The sequence below is a fragment of the Lissotriton helveticus genome, chromosome 4_1 (genome assembly GCF_964261635.1).
Source record: "Lissotriton helveticus chromosome 4_1, aLisHel1.1, whole genome shotgun sequence".
Lineage (NCBI taxonomy): Eukaryota > Metazoa > Chordata > Amphibia > Caudata > Salamandridae > Lissotriton > Lissotriton helveticus.
The window spans coordinates 1059350679-1059364270 of NC_136063.1; the positions used below are offsets into that span (position 1 = coordinate 1059350679).

The 13592-nt window shown below is 45.9% G+C and overlaps 1 protein-coding gene across 6 annotated transcripts in view; it reads right to left on the reverse strand.

Moving 5' to 3' along the window:
• Positions 1-13592, reverse strand: part of CTNND2 (catenin delta 2) — a 3216642-nt gene that overhangs the window by 3143422 nt on the left and 59628 nt on the right. The window lies entirely within an intron of this gene.

A 13592-nucleotide genomic window follows, 5' to 3' on the forward strand; every position in this document is an offset into this window, starting at 1 on the left:
TTAAAATGTTTAAAGATATAGAAATACATGAGAAATAAATGAAGCTACATAAATTAGAAATGTAACTCATTTAAATAAGTACATACAAATAAAAATTGCAAAAAAAACAAAATGTATAAAGTTAATACAAATAAAAACTTAATTTACCTATTTAGTAAATGATTCTACCAAATCAAAAGCAATAAAATCTAAAATGAATAAACATATGTTTAAAAACAGTTCAATCCATTTTACCTACAAATCAAACAACCCACACCAAAACATTGTTTTTTAAATGTATATATTAAAATGTATCAAACACACTAAGAAATCAAATATCATTGGTATAAAATGCACTCAAACATTGCACAAAAATAATAATTAGTAAAAATATAGAATTTCATATTTGCTTACGTTCGTGCATGTAACCTGAATTCGCATTTAACAATGTAAGTATCAGGAGGTTTTTTGATTGTTAACACACTGGTCTTAGCCCCTGTACTTGTATCACACATAGAGTACATGGTTGTATTTATTTCTCCGTTTCCAATAGAATCTTCATTGATATCACAATCGCACCACAGTAATTGAATCCCTTGGGTGACACAATTTGATATAATGAAGTAAGTACACGCTTCAGGGACCTTGTTTAGTTTGGCATTTGTGCACCCCAATTATACTTTGAGCTACTACGAGTATCCTTGTCTTTTTAGATTGCCGTGTGCATTCTTCGGATTTGGAGCCTCCCGGCACAAAACCTCCAGATGTCCTCCCCATGGTAAACGCCCTTGGGCACCCCGTTTTTTACTATTATGCGATTGAGGCAGTTATTCTGTGTTTGAGTAGGAGATTCATTACCCTTCATTTCTTTTAGATTGGTTTGCCCTGTCACATCCCTTCACCTCTTGATGAAGACCCTGTTTTAAGGCTGAACTGTTACCTAATCTTGTATTGGGTTCGAAACGTCGACTTTGTTCCCTCTCATTCAACAGCTGGCGCTCAGAACGAGATTGATATACGTACAAAGCGCATCTAGCATGTTATAGCCCTAAATATGCTATGAACATTCTATATCCTCTTTTGTTGCTGGCTCTCGTTTTGTTGCTGGATGAAGCCAGAGTGAATTATGTATTTCTGTATGAACTGTTGAGTTTACCAATATACTGAAGACTTTACTAAGTTCTGTCACTATTTATTCTCACATCCCTCCACCCCTCCCCACCTTCCACGACCTGGGGCACACCTTTTGTTATGATGATGACTAAAAATGTTTGGGTATATTTCTCCTTATATACACACTGTGAGTAAAAACAAGTGCGGATAATCTACAAACAATTTTGTGTGTTTAGTCATTTATATGTGTATTTAGACTTATTAGTTCCTTCTACTGGGACCCCTTTCTATATGTACCACTGACAAATGGATGGCCAATTTTAAGGGCTATTGTAAGTTCTTGGAGCCCCTCTAACTTTTCAGAGTTGGGAGTTACCCCGTCGTGTAACAGATATCCTTCTTCTGCCCTTTTTTCTGTCAGTTCATGGGTGACACCCTGGTTCTGAACAGTTGCCTGACTTTCCAGGAGAGGGCTCAGAAGAGGCCTTGCCTGTGCTAACTTTGTGGTTTCTTCCTTGCTGGAGTTGAATGCCTTTGACTCCCTGATTCCCTTGCCAAGATTTTTTTCCTGTTGTTACCTTTTTAGTACTCACCCAGGCAGCGCTTACACTTTCTCTTTGAGACATGTATTCTGAATATGCTGTAACTAACAGGGATAGGACCCTTTTTGTCAGTAAAGTTGAGCCACCTAACAATGCTCAAACCAAAAAATGCCAGTACTGACTAATCTTTCACACAACCTCAATTTTTTTGTGAACACTATAATCAATAAAAATGGTCACCATTTATTTTCATCAATCATATCAATTCATTGGTTGTTGGTCACACACAGAAGAACAATACAAACATGTCATGAAGTTATCACATCCCACATACATTATTTATACAAAGCAGTAAATACGAATAACATACTACAAATGCAAAACCTTCAAAGACAAAATAAAAACACCCAATGTAAACAACAGTCAATCAGCTCTGAATTTTGGATGTCCCAAAAAGAGCTTAAGAAAATGTTCTCACATAACACTACAATCACTTGGTTAGCTCTTTTTTTGAATGGACAATGCACCACAACTTCTGCAAGGCTACTGTAACCAGGATACGTTTAAACCACTTTACTTTCGATTCTCAGTGGCACTATTTTCCTTGTTGGGTGCACAGATCTATGGCAACGCGTTTCAAACCCGTTAATTGTTTCGGGATTCTCCTCAGGACCCAGAACTCTTATCCACTCTCATATTACTTGAAAAAATGAAGCAACGTGATGTCTCAATTATTTCAACAGTTCATCAACCCACGAAACTGACAATTTTCTTTGGTATCAATGTTCTCTGAATGACCTGTAACTGCAGGGTTTTCAAGAAAGGGCTTTTAATTATATCACTTTTCAGTAATCATCCATTGTGACTCATCGCGTGTGGTCCACTCCACATGAATTTCTGACAACCCTGAAAATGGGCATTCAGCTCCGTCCAGTTTCCACCTATCTTTTTAACTGACCCCAATTACTGTCCTTTGTAAATGATGGCTTTTAATTGGTTAATAGGCTCAGTAGTTCCTACTTAGTACCGCCTTTGCTTCTTATTGTTTCATCCCCTAATGACTGGCCCTTTTACATGTCCTGTTACTCGTTATGTTATTTATTAGTTTCAGCGCACTCTTTCTCCTTTTTGCTTCTTTAAGCTCAGGAAATGCATGCAGCCATGCTTTCCCCCTCTTCCAGGCTGCAGCTGGCTCCTCTTCCTCCCCTTTTGCTCCCTCTCTTCGGCTCCCTATTGCTTTTGTTGTGTCATTCATACACAACAAGGGCCAACAATACGCTTATGTTTACGATTAATGCTTTTGACTACAGCTCTTACAACGACCACCTCCCCGCTGTAGGAGCTCGCATGTAGAGCGGGTAGGATGGCTGTGCCATAAAAACATGATGTGACTTACAGCCTGCCAGCGCTCACTCAACTCAACTTCTTTTTTCTAACCAGCACAGCACGCCTTGCGGCCGCGCTACTTCCTTTGCAACGCGGGCTAGACATTTTTTAAAGAAGCTCAAAGTGCCTCATGTTTAACAATGGTGGCAGCGTCGGCTTCTTCATAAAGGAGGAGGTGAATAGGGCTCCATCCCCACCGCATGTCCGGTGTGTATGCTGTTTCTTTTACAAGCATTGGTGTTTTAAAGAATGCAAAGGCCATGCCATTGTCTGCTGCTTCTTCCAACAGAGATTGATTGTGTCCGCAGCAGTATGAGGCAGTAGGTATTTCAATTACTTTGACTTTTCCTTGTCTTGTGAGCTAGCGGTTGAGTATTTCCAAATATGTAATGCTTTTATGCCATTCAATGTGCATGGGCACTTCCCACCAAATGTGTTCGTTTATTGGAGCAGTATGACCAGCAGACGCTGTAATATAGCACTTAATATCGGGAGTTATTACATTTTAAACAGCATCGGCTGATGGTTGCTGGCTTAGCAAGGCACTCTAAACGTGCACCGAGCACTTCCTTCCAAGTGTGTTTGTTTGTTTTTTAGGCCAGTATGACCAGCAGATGCTTTAACATTGTGCTTCATAACGGGGGTTATTACGTTTCAAACAGCATTGACTGATGGTTGCTGGCTCCGCAAGGCATTTTGAATGTGCACTGAGCACGAGCACTTCCCTTGAAGTGTGTTTGGTTTTTGGGGCAGTATGACCAGTAGATGCTTTAACGTGTTTCATCTGGGGGGTTATTACGTTTTAAACAGCACTGTCTGATGGTTGCTGGCTGCTGGCTTAACAAGGCACAGTGGTGAAATGTATTAAAAGTAACAGATGCGAGACAGGCACAAACATTGCACCTTTGAGACACTTCTGAGGGGTGGCTTCTGCAACGACAGAAGCAGGTGATCTTGGACTTTTTCGTCTATGCAATCCCTAGTTGAATACATCAGGATATTACACAATGGGGCATATTCTCAAGGATTTTTCGCATAGTTATCAGCACTTTATCGCAGCCAAAGTGGCAATAAATGTATCGCCCCTATCACAAGCTGGTGCTAATAGCCCATAACACCAGTTGACCTGCGATAGTAGCCGCAAAAAACATTGCCACAGATGACACCGGCAACTATCGCTAATGAGATGCAGAGTAGGCGTTCCCGTGCAAAAAGCCACAACAACACCACTGCGCAACATTCTCAACGAACAGCCAGATCGGCTATTAGAACCCAAAACAGGCGATAAGGCACGTTAGCAGCAGGAAATTAACACCTGCTCTGACCTGGTGTAAAGTCGGACAACAGCCTGCACCAGAAAAAGGAGCCCTCCCCAAAGCCACACCAGAAGAACAACAGATGCCATGGAGCTACTGATCATGCAGCTCAGAACACCAACAGGGCAACAACACCCACCGCCACCACCCCCAGGACTGCCAACCCCCGGACCTCCCCACCCTGGACCACCACAGAGGCACTGCAGACAAAGACAGCGGGCCTTCAGGAAAGGCACCAGCCTCACAGACTTAACACCAGAGAATGTCAATACTCACTACAGGCTCAAAAGGACAACCATCCTCCGCATCCTGAACATCATTGCCCACAGGCTGACGGTACCAACACAGTGGACAACCAACATCCCACCTCAGACAAAGCTGCTGGCTGTGCTGCCCCTGTTGGTCTCTGGTACCTTCAAACCAACAACCGCCAGAGTCGGAGGAGTCTCACAGCCCGCCCAATCCAAGTTCCCCACAACTGTATTGGATGCCATCATCAGCTTGGTACCACACTACCTATACTTCGCTCACACTGCGCAGGAACAGCTGGAGACCAAGCAAGGCATCTACGCCATAGCTGACTTCCCGCACATGTTAGGGGGAAAATGACTGCGCACATGTCCTACTTGTGCCCCCTGGCAACACTGCACACAATTACCGCAACAAAAACCACATGCATTCCATCAATGTGCAGGCAACAGTGTACCACCGGGGAATCTGCACTGATGTTGTTGCCAACTACCCAGGCAGTGTGCATGATTCCACATCTTCCGACAGTCCATCATCAACCAGCGCTACCAGGATGGCACCCATGGAAATTCACTGCTAGTTGGCAAGTACCAAAAGAACACACCACACACCTCAACTCCACAATCATGCAACTCGCAACTCTGGGAATGCACACATTGCAAACTCACATACAACATGCTAAACAACAGGCCCACCCACCAGACACGACAGCACAACTTACTGTGGGAACCAGGGCCAGCCATGTACATAAGCCATCAACGGCATGGCACCTCAGCCACACAATAGCAGATTGTGGTGAGAGGTGGGAACCAGGCATGTGAGAAGGAGGAAAGTGACCCAGGAATTAGAATGTACATAATGCCATGTGTGGCATGGATGTGATGGCCAGACTGCAGTATACAGACCACACACATACCCATGTCGACATACACCGCTGGTGTATGGAGTGTAGTGGACAGTGGACACCACCATGTCACCACTGGCAGTGGGTAAGACCTTGGACATGTAGCTTTGTCGTCACCCACTCAATACGTAAGAGGAGTAGACTGGGCTGTTGTACGGAGGTCCAGGGTGGATTTGTGAATGATACTTCCGGGCCTCTGGGCGTGGTTCATTACAGGAAATGTGCAAATGCATGTGTCTCTGACGCAGTGTGGGTCGCCTTTGTGGGGTGTAGGTAGTCCCCGATGGGACTTAGACACCTACAAATGTGATCTAGTTTGGCTTCCAGGAGCTCTGACCCCACCTGCACCTGTTCGGCCACCTCCTTTTGGCATTCTAACACCTGAGATTGGAATGCGATGTGTGCCTCGGTGAAGTGTTGGGAGCCACCCGTAGTGGCGGGTGCTTCCTGCTATGTGGACTGTGCAGGGGCTGGGGTCTCCTCCATGTAGCTTGGCCTCCCTGCTCCTATGGGTGGGTTACCTAAGATGTCCATGAGCTGTTGTAGGGTGTCGGTTTCAAAGGTGTGGTGGTCCTCTTCAGAATCACTGATGAGTTGTCTGGTCTGCTCTGCTGGAGGTGTTGTTTGTCCCTCTGCAATGTGAAGGGGAGATGCATATTGACATTGTGTTGACATGTATGTTGGTGCATTGTTCTAGTTTACATGCAGACTGTATGACAATGTACATTGTGACTGTTTGAGAGGTGCTGAATATTTGATGCAGGACAGTGGACATTTAGACTACATGACTGATGTGAGGTTGTACTCGTACATTTCCATCTCACAGTTTCCTGCTATGTTAGATGTAATTGGCCTGTATCTGCACGTGAGCGGACCCAGTTGTGTCCTATGTTCTGCAGTGTTGGTGTTGCACTTTGTACCACATTGTCGTTGGATGTGCTGTTATTGCTATGTGTGTGCTGCAGGGTGCCACAGGGATCAGGGACATGATCCTGGATCATTGTGGATGTGCAGTGTACTACACATCGTTGGGCATGTGTGCCATTGTGCCCATCTCCCCCGTCACCCCAGTCCCTGGTCGTTACTCACCATGTTGATGTTGTGCCAGGTCCTATTGAGCTGTGTCCATACTCCCAACTCCTTGCACCATCTCCACACTGATGACTGTGGCCTCCATTTCCTCCAGCTCTTCCTGTGGCGCAGGACTCCCACCTCCTGATACCGTTGCTGCCTTCCTGTTGGCAGCGGGTTTGTGCTTGGTTTGGCTTTTCCCATCATGCCAGTGCCTCTTGACCTCCTCTATAGACCTCCTCGACACTCCGACTGCACTCACATTTGTCAAATTGACGTTCAGTGGATGGTAGTGTTCTGTCACCTCCGTGACGCTGATCTGGTTTTCCTGCAGACTGCACCCCGTCTGCCTCTTCCTCTTCTCCTTGGCCTTCCCCGACCATGAGGTTCCTTGCTGGTGGTCTGTGGGGCTTGTGGGGTTCGCATTGGCCTCTGCACTCGGTCCGGGTGCATCCATGGTGCTATGCAGTTTCTTTTTTTCTCCCTTTTTTGTTGTTTTTATAGTGCATTTTCCCGCATGACGCGTGGGAATTGCAGGCCTGAGGCTGGTTTCGCTGATTTTTGTATCACGATTGTCCTCATTGCAACTTTTTTTGTGTTTGTGTTTCGCATTTTTGCAGTGTCGCGTTGACTTTATCGCGGACATTTGACGCGTTATCGTGAGCCTATCGCATGGTACCACCGTGTTGAGAATACAACGTTAATACTGCGTTATTTTCCCGCGATAGAGCATTAAGCAAATGTTGCGGTAATTATCACACGTTCTTGAGAATATCCCCCAATGTTGTTTCCTTGTGTGATAGCACATTGGAAAAATACACACAGTTTAAGCTACCCAGAACCAAACCAATTTGACTTTATTGCTGCTGCTGTTAACTTTTAGCCTTGGGAACCAAGGTTCTTGTCTCAGTTGCTGTTTTAATATCCTGTGTTTTGGGGTAATTTACTTTATGGCTTTGTGACAATATAAATACAGCTAGTAAAGGAGATAACACTCTTTATTACCACACTAATTTTTTGGCTCATGTGTTCCAGCTGACTCATTTCAAATGAAAGCAGACAGATTCTCTTTTTTCCTAGGCCATGTGGGACAGCACCATGGCGCTTCAGTCAAAGACAAAGAAGAGAAGAGACTCTGTGTGATTGACCAAAACAACTACAAGTTCTGTAATGGCTAAATTCTCACTACAGTGCAATTAAATCACATGTGCCACATCTTTAGTTTTCTTTAAAGTTCAAAAGGACGACAGATTTAAAATGCATCTACTGGAGAGAAAAAAAGGCAGCGTCAATCTTCTTTAGAGGTCATAAAGGGAGTGTGCCTAGGAATAACTTTTGAAAGTATTCCACAGGATAACTTGCTGCTATGCAGTTTAAGTACATTTTACAACATGTGCGAGTAGGCAATAAACAGCTTAAACATCTGGCTATGTTTACTTTGTTGCTTGTGAACCTGAATTTGTTTCCCCTTAGTTCAGTTCTGGACGCAGAGGCTGCTGTAACATCCAAGGTTATATTTAGGTTTATTCTATTTCCTTGAGATTTTTACAAACAAAAGTATTGTGTTTGTTTTGCAGAGCAACACAAATCATATTGCTTGGAAATGGACAGCGATGTGGGAAATACACAGGCACTAATTGGTACACTTTCTTCAATTCCTCATGTTCTGCTTGACTTGATCAGAGCGGCACCCGCTTTACAGACACCACTCTTTAACTGTCATCATGTCGGCCGGGGTACACACTGCCTTGCAGCTGAAACCTTTAATTATTAATGTAACGAAAACAAGAGTCAGCCCCTCATTTCACTATGTCTCAATTGGAACAGACTGCGAATTGAAATGCAATTAATGGAAAGCTTTCTCTTTTGCTCTTTAAAGCGTCGTGTTTAACATTTTTGTATTTCGTTAAAGGAAATATGTGCAAATAAACTGCAAAAAATCCTACCTTTCAACTCTTTGAAAAATTACGTACAAACTTGAAATATACATACACTAATTATATGGTGTTGATAAAACAAAAGTTACATCACTGTGCTTTTCACACACATAATATCTGGGGTAATACCAGACAAGTGCTATCTTTTACTCACAAAGGAACCAGTCACTGCAAACACACTCGCTTTCCAACAAATTGATTGATGTTAAGCAACCCGCTACACTGTAGAAGACACTTTAATTTTAAAATACCACAATAGTTATATAAACAAGATTACTGATGTGCTCTTCGATTTTACAAAAAAAATAAGGCACAGCTGAAGATATTACATCTGGTGACGCAGGTTCTTGTCGCCACATCCATTAACATATGTGAACTTTTGACTTAAGTTACACAAAAACACTTCTATCACCCTGCTGCAACAGTTTTCACCCCTTTCATATTCACACCATGTCTGTCTCCATCCTATCACCGCAAATTAATAATGTATTGGCTTATTTGTTAGTTTAAAATCAAAATTAAGCATTTACAATGCAATAGGTGAGAGCCCAATCAACTGGCAATGCAAACAACAATGGCCCCCATCTACGTGTCCCTAAAACCCATAAGCGGCTTGCAAACATGCACCCTGCACTCACAGTCCCTATCCATGAGAAGCAAGGCTGGCAGCCAAAGAGGAGCAGTTACTGCCAGCCATGCCCCTGCAGGCAACAACTACAATCACAAAGTGCGTGTCCACGCACACAAATAAAAGGCATTGTCACCTACAAAGCCAACAGCCCTCAAACTCTTGCAAATGCAAGACCCATTTATAGCACCACAAATGCCCATTGAGCTCTGTGGGACCCCCTGAGCAGGCCTAGGGGGTCAGCGTGATTCTATCCAACACCAACCCAAGCAATGGTATGGCTAGTTTTGAACTTTAGAGGAGTCATAATTACTATTCTCACTCCAACATAAGCAACAGTATGGAAAGTGCTGGATTATGGTGGGGTCAGATGTACTATTTCCACTATAAAGTAAACAACAGTAAGTGAAGTTTTAGACTTTGCAAGGGTCATATTGATTATTCCCACTCCTAACTGAGCGACGTTGGTGAGTGTGTTGGATTTTGGAGGGATTAGATTTACTATACATGCTCTAACCCAGGGGTACTCATAGTACGGCCCGCGGGCCAGTGGAGGCCCGGCAAGCCTTCCCTGGCGGCCCGCGGACCTTGGAGACATCCTACTAGTGTTATTAAGAAAAATGTAAGTGTCCTGTGTCCGCAAACACTGCCGGTTGCAGCAGCGCTCTATGGTGGGGGACCCTGCCACTTAGAATAGGCCTTCCGGCAGCGCCCCCACCCACTCCTGCGAACAATCTACATTTCAACAGCATTGCCCGTGGCGCCCCCACCCCGTCGAGGCCGCAAAGTAAAGTGATGTCAGGAAATGCCCCATTAACCCTTTGCTGAGGGAGGGGCGGCGCCTTCACCAGGAGCGGCCCGGCAAGGCGTGAGAAGATGCCGCAGGGCCGGCCGGGGAGCATAAAAATCTGAATTTAACGAGGCGCTAGGTGTGAACCAGGGCGCATGACGTCGGCGCGAAGGAAAACAAACAGGATAAACATGACCGAGACACTAAAAGGGGATAAAGCGGGTCAGGCGGTGCAAGGGTGCGGGCACTAGAGAAAGCACTCGTGCGTGCGCCTCGGGTGGAGCCGCGAGCACTACCTTGTGCATCCCTGCAAGCCGCCACCATGGAATGTGGCCCGGCGGATCCGAGGAGCGCGCGCGGCCCCGGGTGGTGCCAGAGGAGGCAAGGGTGAGTGGCAGTTGATGGGCCGGGGTGAGTGGCAGCTGATGGGCCAGGGTGAGTTGCAGCTGATGGGCGGGGGTGAGTGGCAGCTGATGGGCGGGGGTGAGTGGCAGCTGATGGGCGGGGGTGAGTGGCAGCTGATGGGCCAGGGTGAGTTGCAGCTGATGGGCGGGGGTGATGGGCGGGGGTGAGTGGCAGCTGATGTTGTGGGCCTGAGGGCAAAATACAAGCGATGCCCAGCTTGCCTGGGTGTGGGCCCGCCTTGTGGGGGAGAAGTATTCGTCAAGGTGCACCTGTAGCCCAGGGCGGGGCAGGAGAGGCTGGTACTGAAGGTCAGCGAGAGATGGAGGCCTGGGGGCAAGCCATGGAAGGGGAGGGAGTGATGGAAGGGGAGGGAGTGATGGAAGGGGAGGGAGTGAGGGAAAGGGAGGGAGGGAAGGGGAGTGAGGGAAGGGGAGTGAGGGAAGGGGAGTGAAGGAGGGAGGGAATGAGGGAAGGGGAGGCAGGGAGTGAGGGAAGGGGAGTGAGGGAAGGGGAGTGAGGGAAGGGGAGTGAGGGAAGGGGAGGGAGTGATGGAAGGGAGAGGGAGTGAGGGAAGGGAGAGGGAGTGAGGGAAGGGGAGTGAGGGAAGGGGAGTGATGGAAGGGGAGTGATGGAAAGGGAGTGAGGGAGGGAGTGAGGGAAGGGGAGGCAGGGAGTGAGGGAAGGGGAGTGAGGGAAGGGGAGTGAGGGAAGGGGAGGGAGTGATGGAAGGGAGAGGGAGTGAGGGAAGGGAGAGGGAGTGAGGGAAGGGAGAGGGAGTGAGGGAAGGGGAGTGAGGGAAGGGGAGTGATGGAAGGGGAGTGATGGAAAGTTAGTGAGGGAGGGAGTGAGGGAAGGGGAGTGAAGGAGGGAGGGAATGAGGGAAGGGGAGTGAAGGAGGGAGGGAATGAGGGAAGGGGAGGCAGGGAGTGAGGGAATGGGAGTGAGTGAAGGGGAGTGATGGAAGGGGAGGGAGTGAGGGAAAGGGAGTGAGGGAAGGGGAGGGAGTGAGGGAAGGGGAGGGAGTGAGGGAAGGGGAGGGAGTGAGGGAAGGGGAGTGATGGAAGGGGAGGGAGTGATAGAAGGGGAGGGAGTGAGGGAAGGGGAGGGAGTGAGGGAAAGGGAGTGAGGGAAGGGGAGTGAGTGAGGGAAGGGGAGTGAGGGAGGGAGTGAGGGAAGGGGAGTGAAGGAGGGAGGGAATGAGGGAAGGGGAGGCAGGGAGTGAGGGAAGGGGAGTGAGGGAAGGGGAGTGAGGGGAGGGGAGTGAGGGAAGGGGAAGGGGAGTGCAGGAGGGAGGGAATGAGGGAAGGGGAGTGAGGGAAGGGGAGGCAGGGAGTGAGGGAAGGGGAGTGAGGGAAGGGGAGTGAGGGATGGGGAGGCAGGGAGTGAGGGAAGGGGAGTGAGGGAAGGGGAGGCAGGGAGTGAGGGAAGGGGAGTGAGGGATGGGGAGGCAGGGAGTGAGGGAAGGGGGTGAGGGAAGGGGACTGAAGGAGGGAGTGAGGGAAGGGGAGTGAGGAAGGGAGTGAGGGAAGGGGAGTGAGGAAGGGAGAGGGGGATGAGGGGGAAGGGGAGTGAGGGTGAGGGAGGTAAGGAGATGAAAGGAGAGGGAAGGGAGAGGGAGGGAGAGAAGAGATAGGGAGAGGGAGTGAGACAGTCAGAATGAGGGAGAGATAGGGAGAGAGCGGGAGAGGGAGGGAGTGAGAGGGGGTGAGACAGTCAGAGTGAGGGAGAGATAGGGAGAGAGAGGGAGGGAGTAAGAGGGAGGGAGACAGTCAGAGTGAGTGGGACAGAGGGAGACAGGGAGGGAGAGAGAGAGAGAGAGAGGGAGAGAGAGAGGAAGAGAGAGAGAGAGAGAGGGAGGGAGACAGAGAGAGAGAGGGAGAGAGAGAGAGAGAGAGAGAGAGAGGAGAGAGAGAGAGAGAGAGAGAGAGGGAGATGTGTGTGTGCCGGGTCTGGTGGCTCAGTGGACGAAGGCGTCCGCTGCAGGGACCTGTGTTCAACCTCACGGTCACAGTTTTTTTGTTGCTCTAGCCCCGCCCCCCCCCCCCCCCACTGACCCCTCCCCCACCGGTGCGGCCCTCGGACACAACCCACACTGTAAATTTGGCCCCCGAGAGAAAGTTTGTGAGTACCCATGCTCTAACCTAAGTAACATTCAGAAACTGTTGGACTTTTGGAGGGGTCAGTTGTACTTATATCCTTAATAACAAATCAATAAAAGAGTTGTCAATTAAAATGTTTAAAGATATAGAAATAAATGAGAAATAAATGAAGCTACATAAATTAGAAATGTAACTCATTTAAATAAGTACATAAAAATAAAAATTGAAAAAAAAAACAAAATGTATAAAGTTAATACGAATAAAAACTTAATTTACCTATTTAGTAAATTATTCTACCAAATCAAAAGCAATAAAATCTAAAATGAATAAACATATGTTTAAAAACAGTTCAATCCATTTTACCTACAAATCAAACAACCCACACCAAAACATTGTTTTTTAAATGTATATATTAAAATGTATCAAACACACTAAAAAATCAAAAATCATTGGTATAAAATGCACTCAAACATTGCACAAAAATAATAATTAGTAAAAATATAGAATTTCATATTTGCTTACAAAAATGTATACATTAACCGTATTGGACGATTATAATTGAATTCATTAACCGCATGTGTGCTGCGGTCATTTTCGCGCTGTGCGGCTTTTTTCATTTTGCCGCGTTACATGACGAGCTGAGCTCGTCATGAGCATGGAAGGGGTTAATAAAAGTCTTAAAATAGTATAAAATAAATATTTTCAAACGCAGCTCCCCATTCTCCTTCAAAACTTACCAATATGTAAAAAAAATATATAATGAAATATAATTCTTTAAATATATTATCAAAGTAAAATACCTTAGATTTTACTAAAATGTAATTTCAAAACATATAACAATAAATTAATAGGTTATAACACCAAAACTAATAAAACATAACAAAGAAATAAAAAACAAATGTTATATACAATATTTTAAAAAAAGATAAAAAATACTTTGATAGCTTTGATAGTTTTTAACAAAGTACGTAAAAAGATATTCTTATTCTATTACACCCCTCAATATTACTGTCTTCACTTTTTTTAACATTCAAAACCCTTTAATTGTACTTGATGGAGCAGATTTCATCTGTAGTCAGGCATTGTTTTATTTTTGTGCTTCAGACAGATTGCATTTAAATTGCCACGCACATTTTGGTGCAAGTTAAAAACATGGCACATGAAAAACATGAA